General features: G+C 44.9%; 1 long non-coding RNA gene across 1 annotated transcript; it reads left to right on the top strand.

Moving 5' to 3' along the window:
- The first annotated feature begins 140 nt into the window (after positions 1-140).
- LOC126076057 (uncharacterized) lies at positions 141-10,120 on the top strand. Its single transcript, XR_007517408.1, has 3 exons — positions 141-324; positions 6,120-6,279; positions 8,658-10,120. It is a non-coding gene; the product is annotated as an uncharacterized LOC126076057 (long non-coding RNA).
- Positions 10,121-10,239: the final 119 nt, after the last annotated feature.

The following is a 10,239-nucleotide window of genomic DNA, read 5'->3' as shown; positions in this document are numbered from 1 at the left end:
TCCTCGCCCTCCCCACAAATCCATTGGTCTGGTCCCTACAGCCCGCGGGGCGGCCCGTCACCGTGGTAACGGCGTCTGGCGGACGCCACCGTGGCGCCGGCGGGCCCATTGTTTTGGGAACGTGGCAGTTGCGCCTGCGTTGCCTTGAGAACGCCGGGACTCACAATAGCAAAATGGGCCTCTCCCTGACGCCTCCCCTCCTCCTCATCCTCTCTGACCAAAAAGCAAAGGGCACCAGCCCACTTTCCAGAAGTTTGCAGGGTCCCCTGAGGGACCTGTGGCAGAACCGGCCCCGAGGTCGTCGGATCCCGCCAATGCTTTCAGGTAAGACGGCTGCACTGACGGACGAGGACCCGCCTTTCTGCCTTGGGCAGCGCGCGGGCTGCCCGCGGGCCTGCCCCCTCCCTGCGCCCCGACTCGTCGACTTCTACAGTCTGGGGAAACTGAGGCACAGGGGTCGTTTCAAGGTCGCATAGTGAACAAACAACAGAGAACTAACTACTCAAGGATCAGCTCCAGAACTCCTAAAGCCTAACAATGTGTATTAGTACCGTCTGATAAATAAACTCAGGGTCATTTATTTTTTCGTTCAAAGGATATTTACTGGGTGCCTAGTGGATGCACCAGCTCGTCCATCCAGTGAGGGACAGAAGCCCAGAGTCTCCTGGTTCCACGTGCAACTACAGCACACTGCACTGAGGAGAACGTTCCACGTCCTGGAACCAAAATCGGCATGGCCCAGCCAGTGCTGTCCCGTAGAAATGTCATGTGAGCTGCCAAAAAAAAAACACCAAACCCACTGCCATCAAGTCAATTCGGACTCACAGGGGCCCTACAGGACAGAGTAGAACTGCCCTGTTGAGTTCCCAAGAGGCGCCTGACAGATTCCAACTGCAGATCTTTTGGTCAGCAGCCTTAGCACTTAACCACTACACCACCAGGGTGAGCTACAGGTCATTTAAATTTGTCTGGTAGCTACATTTTAAAAGGAAAAACAAAAAAGAAACCTAAAAAAAACAGGTGAAATTAATTTGAATAATGTCAAATCAGCCCCCAACGCATGGCGACCCCGTGCACAGTGGACTGAAATGCTGCCAGGTCCTGTGCCCTCCTCATGGCCGGTTGTGGATTGGACTGTTGTGATCCATAGGATTTCCGTTGGCTGATTTTTGGAACTAGATCACCAGGCCTTTCTTCCTAGTCTGTCTTAGTCTGGGAGCTCCACTGAAACCTTTTAAGCACCACGGCAACCACAAGCCTCTGCTGACAGATGGGTGGTGGCTACTCGTGAGGTGCGGTGGCCGGGAATCGAATCTGGGTCTCCTGGTTGGAAGGCGAGAATTCTACCACTGTGCCACCACTGCCTGCTCAGGCAGCTTCTAATAGGGGAGGCTGTAGGACTTCCCTTCTTTGGTAGACTGCTGATTGTTCACTTAACTGGGTCAAAATCCACTATTATGTCATCTCATAGCACTGTGTAACTTCGAAGCAGTGGTCGCAGTTATAATTGCATAATGATTTGTATAATTTTTGATTATTGAACGTCTCACCCACTAAACATAGCTCCATCAGGGCAGGGGTCATGTGTGGTACAACTCACCCTTCCTTCCCCAGTACCAGCACACTGCTGGCATCTGGAAGGCACTCAGTTAATACTCATTGAATGACTGAAAGTTAAACTAGATACAAGCGAATTCAAACCCAAGTCTGTCTTTAAACAGGGGACACTTGACCATCAGCTGCCAGAGTGTGTGTGCTCCTTGAGAGCAGAAGGTGTCTTATTCTTCCGCTCATCTGCCCCTGGCATTTAGCACAGTGCTTGGCACAGGGTACCCAGACCCGCACAGAGTAGATACTGTTGCTTTACACAAATAACGCATGCCTTCTATGTTTGTTTGCCAACCGTCCTCCCCACCACCCAGGTACTTTCATAAGCCCTGCTATGCCAATTTTTTTTCTTTTTTTACATGTTGCTGTAGAAAATTGGCATAGCGCACTTACGAAAATACCTCGAGGGGGGAGGGCACAGCTGGCAAACAAACATAGGAGGTGCACATTATTTGCATAAAATACAGTATTCAATGAAGGTTCATTTTCTCCCCTCTTCTTTCCCACCCAAGTAGTGACAATAAAAACTTATCTTTTTCAAAGAATAACCAAAAAACCAAACCCAGTGCTGTCGAGTCAATTCTGACTCATAGTGACCCTATAGGACAGAGTAGAACTGCCTCATAGAGTTTCCAAGGAGTGCCTGGCAGATTCGAACTGCTGACCCTTTGGTTAGCAGCCGTAGCACTTAACCACTCTGCCACCAGGGTTTCCTTTCAAAGAATATTTATCCTAAAATGATGTGAGGAAAAATTCAGAATGGAACAGAGTGTGCGTTTTAAACACTTCTCTCAAAAAAACATGATATTTATACAAATGGCCAATAAGCACATGAAAAGATGCTCAACATCATTAGTCATCAGGAAAATGCAAATCAAACGCAGTAAGATGCCACTTCACACCCGCCAGGATGGCTATTATATTAAAAAAACGAAAAATAACAAGGGTTGGTGAGGATGTGGATAAAGTGGAAGCCTCCTCCATCGCTGGTGAGATTGTAAAATGGATTAGCCACTGTGGAAAACAGTTTGGCAGTTCCACAAAAAGTTAAACGTAGAACTACCTTATGACCTGTATATTGCACACCTGGGTAAACACCCAAAAAATTGAAAGCAGGGACTCAAACAGATACTGGTACACCAATGTTCATTGCAGTGTTATTCACAACCCAGGTGTCCACTAACGATGCATGGATAAACAAAATGTGGTATATCCATACAATGGAATATTATTCAGCCATAAGGAGAAATAAAATTCTGATATATGTTACCACGTGGGTGAACTTTGACAGTATGCTAAGTGAAATAAGTCAGACACGAAAGGACAAATATTGTATGATCTCACTAATATGAAATGTCTAGAAAAGGCAAATGCATAGAGACAAAATAGATTAGTGATTTCCAGGGGCAGGAGCACTAGGGAAATGAACAGTTATTGCTAAACAGGTACATACTGAATTTTTGCTTGGGGTGATAAAAAACTGGAAATAGTGGTGATGGTTGCTTAACGTTGTGAATGCAATTAACGTCACTGAATTGCACACTGAAAATGATTAAATTGGAAAATTTTATATTATAAATACTTTACCACAGTAACATTTTTTTAAAAGCACAATATTTAATTCTTCCATACTTGGTATCGTTAGTGCCATCGAGTCAGTTCCGACTCACAGAGACCCTTTGTACTATGGAATGAAACACTGGCCAGTCCGGTGCCACCCTCACAATTGCTGCTGTGTTTGAGTCCGTTGTTGCAGCCGCTGTGTCAGTCCATCTTGTCAAGAGTCTTCCTCTTTTTTCCAGACCCTCTGCCTTACCAAGTATGATGTCCTTCTCCAGAGACAGGTCCCTCCTGCTAACATGTCCAAAGTACATGAGACAAAGTCTCGACATCCTCACTTCCGAGGAACACCCTGGCTGTACTTCTTCCAAGTCAGACTTGTTCAGTCTCCTGGCAGTCCATGATATATTCAATATTTTTCACCAACACCACAATTCAAAGGCGTCAATTCTTCTTCAGTCTTCCTTATTCATAGTCCAGTTTTTGCATGCATATGAGGCAATTGAAAATACCATGGCTTGGGTCAGGAGCACCTTAGTCCTCAAAGTGACGTCTTTGCTTTCCAACACTTTGAAGAGGTCTTTTGCAGCAGATTTGCCCAACGCAGGATGTCGTTTCATTTCTTGACTGCCGCTTCCATGGGCGTTGATTGTGGATCCAAGGCACGAGTAACAGCATCGAGCTAAAGCAAGAGGCTTCTCAGCCAGGTAGCCCTAAGCCTGGCTTTTCGGGGAATGCTGTAGCTTTGGGGTCCTGCTGGGGAGTGAGGGAGAGGAAAGTGAGGAGCCCTAAAGAGCTCCTGCCTCCTTTTTACTCCCAGCCCCCTTGCCTCTATGGCTAAAGGCTAGGAGCAGGAAGGAAGAAATGATACTGAGCTGGGTCTGGGCCAGGTTTTGCTATAATCCAGCAAGCTTGGGACAACCCAGGATGGATAAATAACTTCTTTGGACTAGGAAGGAATGAGGTGAATGAGTCTTTGAGTCAAATATGGAGTGAACCTAGTCCTTAAGGAGTACTTTGCTTAGTGGAAAAAGAAATTGTTGTTGTTAGCTGCCATTGAGTTGACCCCCAACTCATGGCAACCCCACCCACGACAAAATGAAGCGCTGCTCGGTCCGGTGGACCAGGGTGTTGTGATCCATAGGGTTTTCATTGGCTGATTTTTGGAAGCAGAAGCAGGTAATTCCAATTTAATATTGTAAGTGCTGTAATAGAGTGATGAAAGCAGAATCCTGGACTTGCACAGAGGGAGAGTTGGACTAATGGCCTAGAAGAATTCAAGAGGGCTTTCCAGAAGATCTCTCACCTGGGCTGAGCGTTGGATAGAAGTTTATAGGGTAGGGGAAGTAGTGAGGAAGGGCAGTCACAGCAGAAGGAACAGCCTGTGCAAAGGCATAGAGGAATGAAGAGCATGGCGTGGTCAGGGACTAGGAAGAAGTTCACTGGGGCAGGCATATGGGATGCATGGCTGTGGAGAAGAGGGCAGAATAGAGGGCATGACCCAAAGGAGGAAAGGAGAGTGTGGTGAAAGGGCAACTCAGTTAATTTTGCTGCTCAATCTGCCTTCTCTCTCTCTTTCCATTAGGGGCTTCTTCAGGGCAGGATCTAAGTCTTTTACTACACTATAACTAGGCCTGTACCCCTCTGGCTGTGGACATGTAGGGTCCACAAATGCTGATGGACTCTCAGTCCATAAGCAAGACCCCAGAAGGGCAGTCGGGCCAGAGTGTTCTAAAGCCAGGGAGGAAGAGGCATGATGGGGCCAATTTTCTGAAGCCAGCAGAAAATCTCAGGTCGATCAGGAGCCTCATGCTGAGAAGATGAAGTCAGTATCATGGAATCACAACACCTCAGAGCTGGAAAGGGCCTCGTTGTTGTTGTTAGTTGCCATTGAGGCAGCCCCTGACTCGTGGAGACCCTGTGCACAATGTAATGAAACGCTGGCCAGGAATTGGACTGTCGTGATCCATAGGGGTGTCATTGGCTGATTTTCAGAAGTAGATCACCAGACCTTTCTGTCTGGTCCACTTTAGTCTCGAAGCTCCGCTGAACCCTGTTCAGCATTGTAGCAACGTGCAAACCTCCACTGACAAATGGGTGGTCGCTGCATTTGAGGTACTTTGGCTGGGAATCACACCTGGCTCTTCCATGTGAAATGTGAGAATTCTATCACTGGTCCACCAGTATCCCCAGAAACGGGTCTTAGGGTCGGTCACCTGATCCAAATCTCTTACTTTACATTTGAGGCCCAGAAAGGCAAAGAGATTTCATTTCTAGTTTGGAAACTGGCTTACTGGGTAGTCTAGAGCCCTGGTCTTTTCAGGACTCTAGTCTCATTAAAATTTTCTTTTTTAATTTTATTTTGGTAAATATATATAACATACAATTTTTTATTTTTAAGTGTACAATCCCATGATACTAATTACATTCGCCCTATTGTCCAACTATCACCGCTATCTGTTTCCAAACGTTTTTCATCACCCCAAAAAGAAACTCAGTACCCTTTAAGCGATAACCCCCCATACCACCCTCCCTGCAGCCCCTGGTAACCAGTAATAAACTTTTGTCTCTATGCATTTGCATATTCTAGGTATTTTATATACGTGGGATCATACAATATTTCTCCTTTTCTGTCTGATCTAGACTCCTTATTTTTAAAACTAGGAGAATTTTCACACTGCAGGGCATTAGCAGGTAGAAAGAACAGGCATCTATGCCTTGAAATTCTCAGTTAAGAATGGCTTCCTCAGACAAAAGCCTTTATTCTCCATATAACATGTGGCATCCATCTTGCCGTCAGCCCCACTTAGCAGGTGGGAGTGGTTGGTCTTTTCCACGCAAGTTTTCCAAGAAGGTTCTGTGCTATTTGTGATTTCTCAGGACTGATTGAGTGCACAAGGTGGGAGTGGGAAACGAGAGGTTTTTAAAAGTGGAATCTTTTTGTTTGACAGTTCACAAGAAATTGGACGAGGGCACATTTCAAGAAGATGGATATCATCAATGTCACCGCCTTGCCCATGATACCAGTGGAGGAGAACTTGGCTGTCTCTCACACTGTGCAAGATGCGATGAAGAATGCTGTGAGGAAGGATTTAGAGAAAAATCCACCCTGTATCCTTTCAGTGCTACCATCTGCAATCGAGACCAGTACACCTAACTCACGTCATAACGTGTAATCAGTGCTCAAGTTTGTACTTTATTTTTCCAGTTGCTGCTGAGTCTATTCTGACTCTTGGTGACCCCATTGTGTCAGAGTAGAACTGTGCTCCATAAGGCTTTCAATGGCTGATTTTGTGGGAAGTAGATCACTAGGCCTCCAAGGTACCTCTTGGTGGACTCGAACCTCCTGCCTTTCAGTTAGCAGCAGAGTGCTTTAACCCTTTGCGCTACCTAGAAAAAAAGGGATTCCATTAATTACTAACCCACTCCTTATACATTTATTAATGTGTTTTTACCTTATTTAAGCCCTACCTAGCCTCTAAAAATAATTTTAGAGACTGCAAAGGATTATTTGACTTGAGTTCGTTTTACTAAGATAATCAGAAAGCACCCAAAAGAAAGATGTCTTGGAACTATTTGTTGAAAGAATGAGAAGGAAAAAATGCTCTTTTTTTCATTGTCTCCCCTTTCCCTTCTACCTTGCAAAGAATTATATAAATAGCAACTAAGAAGGCACAGTTCAGCCCTCTGCCTTCAGACAAGTGAGCTTAAGACCCAGCTTTTTTGTGTTTGCTTGACCGTAGTTGACCTCGTCTGTTTTCACCTCCCAGCCCCTCTGCCTGGGCCAAGAGTTTGCCCCTTCTGGCATTATCCAGGCTCTACCAGCATCTTTCTGCCCTGCCTCCGCTGATTCTCATCTCATTTCTTACCCTGAATCGTATCCCAAGGACCCACAGAATCCATCTCTGGAGGACCTAAGAGCCCATCCAGCAAATACCGCTCTCAGGTTGTAAATGATGCCAGGTCTTTCCAGCTCATATAGAGCCCATTTATTTGAAAGTCACACTGCTGCCAGCCAACCTGAAGGTATCGCTTCACATCGCTTCACCTCCCCCTGCCTCTCAGGAACCCTTCTCAAGAGGAGGCAAGGTGTCATCCCACCAGGGTCCACTTCAGATCTCACTTTGCTGGACCTTTTTCTAATGTCTTCTCTTTCTTCTTAATCCCACACTCATCTCAACCTGGTTGATCCATTTCACTTTCTATGATTGCTCATCTTCCTTCTTGTTTTCTTCATTTTTCAAGTATCCTCTGATTCGTAAGAACACTTAAGGTAATGGAAGTAAGGGGAACCTTGCTTCATGTGAAGGGAGTGAGAAGTGATAGGATTATGAGCTTTTGCAAAGGATTTACTCCAGACCAGTTGAGGCTAAGACAGAAAGAAATGCAAAGGTAGAGAGGGGCCATAGAACTGAGCGGAGATTTCAACAGTGACAGACAAGGTCAAGATACCCTTTGACCCAATAATCCATCACCTGAAAATCTTTCTTAAAGAAATAACCCAAATTAGGGAAACAGCTCTCTGCTTGACAGTGTCCATCACAGCATTATTTATAATTGCAACAAATTGTAGACAGGTTACATATTCAGTAGTCAAAGGACCATTAAGTGCATCCAGGTGCATTCTTATAATGGATTATTTTAATGTCATCTAAATAAATTAATTAATTATAACGCCATTTTCACTATGAAGATTATTTAGCGACATGGAAAACGCCCATAATAATGAGTGGACGAGAAGTCAGAGTATTAAAATAGGCATACACTGGGATTATAATTATGTAAAAAAGCATATGTATTAAAAAAAAAATTCTGGAAGGAAATGTCCCCAAATCCTACAAGTAGTCATAGTATTATGTGCGGTACTTTTTTTTTATTTTTACAGTGAAACCTGTGAGAGCTGGAACTTGACAGGACTGCCTTGTTTTTCTGGGTCTCAAGTTTTCCACCTTTGACAGGGTGCAGTCTTACCACTTTTCTATCACTCTCTATTAGTGAAAATACTTGAGATTTCCTTTTCTGACAGGTTTCCACCTTATACAGGTACCCGCTTTACTGTATATTTTCCAGAGTGTCTATGTTGTTGCTGGATGCTGTCAAGACAATTTCAACTCATAATGACCCCCTGTGACAGAGTAGAATTGCCCCATAATGTTTTCTTGGCTGTAATCTTTATGGGAGCATATCACCAGGCCTTTCTCCTGAGGAGAGAGAAAGGTGGATTCCAACTGCCAACCCTTTGGTTAGCAGCCGAGTGCTTAACCATTGCACCACTAGGGAAAGTGTCTATAATATGGCTAAATTTAATTTAGGGTTTGTAAAGTAACTGATTTAAAACAAGATAAAAGAAATATGAGTGTTTACAAAGAAATAACTGAGTAGAGAGGCAGTGCAGAAAGGGAATGGGCCCCCCTCCTGGGCAGGCAAACCCCATCCCTGTTCTGTGTGATCACCATCCAGAGAGTTTCCTGAGCTGGCCCACCTCCCAGCATGCATTATTGGTTCCATGGACCAAGTGAACCAAAGGATTGCTGAAGTACATATGAGTCCCAACCTGCTGGCCACCATCCTGGTGAGTTATGGGAGCTGGGGCTGAGGCAAGGCTTCCTGGAAGAACAGGGGGGAAATCTGTTGGTCCAAATGAGCAAAATCTCATCTCCCCACCCTTGGGATCATCAAGGTGTTGCGGTGCCCTGGAGACCTTCCATTTATTTAAAAGTATGTTTGCACAATTGACATCTCAAAGTGAACTTTGATTCACTTCTATGAAAAATATAAAACAAACACAACCCTCCAATAATTAATACACACACATCCACCCATTTGTTGGAAGACAGGAGTTACAAAGGTTAAACGAGTAGTAGTTGTGTAGCACAGCTCCCACAAGGTGGAAGAACACTGGCATGGATCCTCTGTACATACCTTTTTGGCTGCCTTGGGTTTTGGCAACAGCATGTATTTGATTTTTATTTTTAATTGCACTTAAGCTATCTGAGGCATAAGTCGAAAAATCTCCAAGATAACAGTTGAGAATGAGAGCCACAAAGCAATGCCAACCAACCCACAAGTCATTACTAAGGACTGCCGGTATCATGATCTGTTGTTCAGAGGGTCAGTCCCAGGATTGCTCCAATTGGAATGGACTTTAAAACTCAGCTAGTTGCCCTACCTCACTCCTGTAGTAGAGGCTCCCACACATGGCAGCTGTGAGGATAACAGTTATAATGATGAAGAGACCATAGGCAAGTTCACTCTCTAACCTGTGTGGGTTTTTCATTTACTCCCGAGGTCCCTCACTGGCAGTCTGTGGGCCAGTTCTGGGCTTGCTGTGTGTTTGGTTTGTTCTGCACCTGCTGGCCCAAGCAGTCTTTGGACTGGGGTCTGCATTTCCACATGGGAGTCATGAGCTGGAGCAGAAGAGCAGTGGCTCTCTTTATCAGAGCACAAGCTCTGGAGTTTGCCACAGTCTCCACCACTCCCTGTTGCTTCCTAATATAGAGGTAAAGTGTTGGTTGCCATTTTCATCTTAACATCCGGTCGGCTTCACTCATTTTTGTTACCAGACACAATGAGAGGAACTCAGACTAGATGAAAACAGTCTTTTGGGCACCAACCAGAGAAATGGCCTAGTCCCCAGGCCCCACCCCTCCTCCAGGATTTGCAGTAATCCCTAATGCCCCGTTTCTTTTTGGTTTTTGAAGGCAATTGAGAGATTTGAAATGGAGAAGAAAGCTTTAAGAGAGAAAAGTCGTGGCATCTCGGGAGACAGAGGCAAAAAAACCTTTTTCATAGCCTGATGGTGTTTTTGTGAGATTTGGGGTTTTCTTTTAGATTCTAAAATGTGATTGAGTAGGAATCCAAAAAAGGGCGGAGGGTGGATTTTTGTCTTCTTCCGAAGGAGTCTTAAATCTGACTTCTTGACGTTGAAAGAGGGAGACTTCTTGACAGAGGAAGGAGGGAAGGACAATAACATAGACCACCTACTGTGTGCCCACGTTGCACCAGGTGGTTTCACACACGTAGCCTCATTAAATCTTCATAATATCCCTGGTGATAGGTATCACTGAATAT

Source organism: Elephas maximus, chromosome 4 (assembly GCF_024166365.1).
Source record: "Elephas maximus indicus isolate mEleMax1 chromosome 4, mEleMax1 primary haplotype, whole genome shotgun sequence".
NCBI classification, from domain to species: Eukaryota; Metazoa; Chordata; class Mammalia; order Proboscidea; family Elephantidae; genus Elephas; species Elephas maximus.
The sequence above is the reverse complement of the archived record's forward strand: the minus strand, read 5'-3'. Positions and strand labels throughout refer to the sequence as shown.